Below are 4,854 nucleotides of genomic sequence, written 5' to 3'. Positions count from 1 at the left end.
TGTTTTCTGAGACAAAAATGCCTTAAAAGCATGACGGGTGAGACAATGGAAACCAGGTGGAAAGTACTAAGACAGCTGATCCCGAATGAAACTCCTTATCACTAAAGTGACCTGCCTGCACAAGAACTGCCAAACTAGACTTGATTTATCCACATCTCAAATAATCCTTAGTGCCTGGGAAAGGTTGTTATTTGTAGGGTGATAGCATTTACAGGACCCAGCTGAGATAAGGGGGCCAGGAACTGCACACACACAGAGAAAGACAGTCCCTGCCCTGAAGAGCTTACAGTCTAAATACACAAGGCAGACAAAGAGTGGAAAGGGAAATATAGGAATAAAAAGTGGAAGTGGCTAGTGAAGGGGTTCTCAAACAGGGGGTCATGACCCCTCAGAGGGTCATGAGGTTATTATGTGGAAGTTGCGAGCTGTCAGCCGCCACCCCCAACTCCGCTTCGCCTCCAGCATTTATAATAGTGTTAAATACATATAAAACATTTAACTTATGGGGGGGGCACACTCAGAGGCTTGCTGTGTGAAAGGGGTCACAAATACAGAAGTAGTGCAAGGTCACACAGCAGATCAGTGGCTAAGCTCAGACTAGAACACACCTCTCCTCACATCCATGGCAAGGGTCTCCTCATCAAACACACTGTCTCCTCAGAGAAGCAAAACCAATAGCTCTGGAGACTGTAGTCCAATAACTATCCACAGAACAAGGTTGGCTGGGTAAATACTGCTGGAAAACTTCCAATAAAAATTGTTCCACATTTTTGAAAAGCATTCACTTGTGCAGCATTGACATTGCTTTGGTATTTGCTTTCTATGAACATCCTCCAAATAAGTGTATTGGCAAGAATGTTCCCCTCAACAAGGTGATATTGGAAAATATTTAGAGAAAGAAAACTTGGAAACATCTCTCTTGTAAACAGCCATGAATCTGCTTAACTTTATGCATGTGAGGAGTCACATTAAATTCAATAGGAATAATCACACTAATCTCACACATGCTTTAGAAGAGTTATCTGAGGAGATCCCTGAGCCGCTAAGGTTGATATTTAACAAATCTTGAAATGCTGGGGAAGTTCCAGGGGGCTGGGAAAAGGCTAAAGTTGTGCTGATATTTTAAAAGGATAAAGGGGATGACACGTGAGACTATAGCCTTGTTAGCCGGATGTTAGTCCCAGGCAAAATCATGGAAAGACTAAAATGGGACACAATCGTAAAGAATTAATGAATTGTAGCATAATTAAATGCCAATCAATATGGTTTTATGGAAAAAAGGTTTTGCCAAACAAACTTGATACATTTCTGTGCCATATTTGACTTAATACCATCGTACATTCTCATTTAAAAAATTAGCACTGTACTAAATCACACATTAGATTAAATTGATTAAAAACTAGCTAAAATGTACATCTCAATACACAATTATAAATAGGGAAGCATCGTCCAGTGGAGATGTTTCTAATGGGGTGAACAGGAATCTGTTCTTTGCCCAAAGCTATTCAATATCTTTATCAATGATTCAGAAGAAAATATAAAACCACTGGTGGTGAAGTTGGCATATGACAAGGTCAGTTCTATGGAGTGACCTAGATTGCTTGGGCTCTCCACTGGGGTGGAGTGGTTGGGTGCCCGGAGCCTCCCCCCGCCATGTTCTTGGGCGTCTGGGTGAGGAGGCTATGGAACTTGGGGAGGAGGGAGGGCAGTTAAACAGGGGCTGCAGTGGCAGTCTGTGATCCTGCTGCCGTTCATGAACCGATACCAGACGCTGGAGCACGTCCGTTTGATCCCGCAGTAGCCCCAGCATTGCCTCATGCCTCCTCTGATCTTCCTGCCACCACCTCTCCTCACGTTCATCGGCCACTTTCCTGTACTCTGCTATTGCGTCCCTCCACACATTCTGCTGAACTCTGTCAGTGCCGGACGACTGCATGAGCTCAGAGAAGGTTTCATTGCATGTGCGTTTTTTTTGCCGCCTTATCTGAGATAGCCTTTGGGACGGAGGAGGGAGGCTTGAAACATTTGCAGCTGCTGGAGGAAAAAAAGGGAGTGAAGTATTTTAAAAGATACATTTTACAGAACAAGGGCTATACTCTTTCACAGTGAACAACACTATTCACATTAGATAGCACATGTGATTTTGGTACAAGGTCGCATTTTGCATCCTATATTGAGTGCCTGCGGCTTTGGTGTTAGAGATCACACACGCAGTGCCGGGCAACAGAATTCGGCTTGCAGGCAGTCATGGTAAGCCATTAGTCTTTCAGCTTCTGCATACTTCATAACAGCAGCGCCCTCCTCTCCCATACCAAGCAAAGCATGTTGAGTTGGCCATTTAGTGCTGTGGTTTGCCTGTTAAACGTGCAGCAACAGAAACCAAACTAACCCCGCCACCCATCCAATTCTTTGGGAAGATCACTTAACCCCTCCCTCCTCTGCCTGGCTGGTATCAGGGAAGATCCCTGCTAGCCAAATAAGAACAGCTCAGCACCAAGGCCCCCCGCCCTCACCGCATGGCTAACTGTGGGGAGGATTTCTTTTCAGCCACAGGCAAACAGCCCAGTAGGAACGGGCACCTCTGAATGTCCCCTTAATTAAATTCCCCTATTTCAATCAGGTTACCATGAACGATATCACTCTCCTGAGGATAACACAGAGAGATAAAAAACGGATGTTACTTGAATGCCAGCAAACACCGGGACCACATGCTGCCAGGCTTTGTCATACAATGATACCAGATTACTTGCTACTAGCATGGCGTGGTAAAGTGTCCTACCATGGAGGACAGAATAAGGCTGCTCTCCCCAGAAACCTTCTGCAAAGGCTTTTAGAGTACCTCCAGGAGAGCTTCATGGAGATGTCCCTGGAGGATTTCCGCTCCATCCTGAGACACGTTAACAGACGTTTCCAGTAGCTGTACCGGCCACAAATGCATCCCAAGTCCTCAGGGCTACTTAATCATTAAAAACGCTGGATTTTTAACATGTATTATATTTAAAAAGGTACACTCACCAGAGGTCCCTTCTCCGGCTTAATTGGGTTGGGAGGGTTTTTCAGGCAGGGTGATACAAAAATCCTGACTGTCGGGGAGAACTGTGTTCTGTGTGCTCTCCTCAAGCTCATCCTCCTCCTCCTCATCTTCCCCATCCGCAAAATCCTCAGGCATGGCGGAGAGTACCCCATCATCGGAGTCCACGGACAGGGGTAGGGTAGTGGTGGCGGCCCCCCCTAGAATTGCATGCAGCTCAGTGTAGAAGCGGCATATCTGGGGCTCTGTCCTGGAGCGTCTGTTTGATTCTTTGGTTTTCTGGTACGCTCATCTGAGCTCCTTAAGTTTCACGCGGCACTGTGTTGTGTCCCTGTTGTAGCCTCCGTCCCTCATGGCCTCTGAGATTTTTTGAAATGTTTTGGCATTTCATCTTTTGGAACGTAGTTTTGATAGCACGAATTCCACTCCCCATACAGTGATCAGATCCAGTACCTCCCGTTCGGTCCATGTTGGAGCTCTTTTTCGATTCTGGGACTGCATGGTCACCTCTGCTGATGAGCTCGCCTGACCAAACAGGAAATGAGATTCAAAAGTTCCCGGGGCTTTTCCTGTACACCTGGCCAGTGCATCTGAGTTCAGAGTGCTGTCCAGAGCAGTCACAATGGTGCACTGTGGGATAGCTCCCGGAGGCCAATACCTTCGAATTGCATCCACACTAACCCGAATTCAAAACAGAGATGTCGATTTCAGCGCTAATCCCCTCATTGGGGAGGAGTACGGAAATCAGTTTTAAGAGCTCTTTATGTCAAAAAAAAAAATGGCTTCGTTGTGTGGATGGGTGCAGGGTTAATTCGATTTAACACTGCTAAATCCGACATAAACTCGTAGTGTAGACCAGGCCTTAGTAAGCTGGGCACACGCACAACATGTGTTTTAATATAGCCAAAGGCAAGGTCATGTATCTAGGAATAATGAATGTAGGTCACACTTATAGGATTCGCAAAAAGAAAAGGAGTACTTGTGGCACCTTAGAGACTAACCAATTTATTAGAGCATAAGCTTTCGTGAGCTACAGCTCACTTCCTCAGATGTCTGAGGAAGTGAGCTGTAGCTCATGAAAGCTTATGCTCTAATAAATTGGTTAGTCTCTAAGGTGCCACAAGTACTCCTTTTCTTTTTGCGAATACAGACTAACACGGCTGTTACTCTGAAACTTATAGGATTGGAGAATATGTTTTGGAAAGAAGTGACTCTGAAAGAGACTTAGGGTAATGGTGGATAATGAACTTGAATATGAGTTCTCAGTGCACTGTGGCTAAGAAACCTGAGCCATGGATTGATAAGCAGATGAATATAGAGTAGAAGTAAGGAGGTGGCATTACCAATCGATAAAGCACTAATGAGGCCATTGCTGGAATACTCTGTTCAGTACTAGTATCTTACATTTTTAAAAGGATGATGACAACCTGGAAAGGGTTCAGAAAACAGCCATGAGAATGATGCAACGTTTGGAAAACCTGCCTCGCAATGAGAGATTAAGAAAACCTCTGTAGCATGGTCACTTGCTGGAGGATTCTCTGCTCCTTGAAGTCTTTAAACCACGATTTGAGGAGTTCAATAGCTCAGGCATAGGTGAGAGGTTTTTCGCAGGAGTGGCTGGGTGAGATTCTATGGCCTGCGTTGTGCAGGAGGTCAGACTAGATGATCATAATGGTCCCTTCTGACCTTAATATCTATGAATCTATGAATCTATAACAAGTTCCAATGGCTGGAAGCTGAAACTAAACAAATTCAGAGTAAACAGCAGGCACATGTTTTAACTGTGAGAGTAATAAACCATTGGAACAACTCAGGGAGGTGGT

General features: G+C 45.0%; 1 pseudogene; it reads right to left on the bottom strand.

The window, feature by feature from the left end:
* Positions 1-1,464: 1,464 nt before the first annotated feature.
* Positions 1,465-3,532, bottom strand: LOC140908804 (uncharacterized; annotated as a pseudogene).
* Positions 3,533-4,854: the final 1,322 nt, after the last annotated feature.

The sequence above is a fragment of the Lepidochelys kempii genome, chromosome 3 (genome assembly GCF_965140285.1).
Source record: "Lepidochelys kempii isolate rLepKem1 chromosome 3, rLepKem1.hap1, whole genome shotgun sequence".
Taxonomy (NCBI): domain Eukaryota; kingdom Metazoa; phylum Chordata; order Testudines; family Cheloniidae; genus Lepidochelys; species Lepidochelys kempii.
Note: the sequence above shows the minus strand (reverse complement) of the source record. Positions and strands in the feature narration are given on the sequence as shown.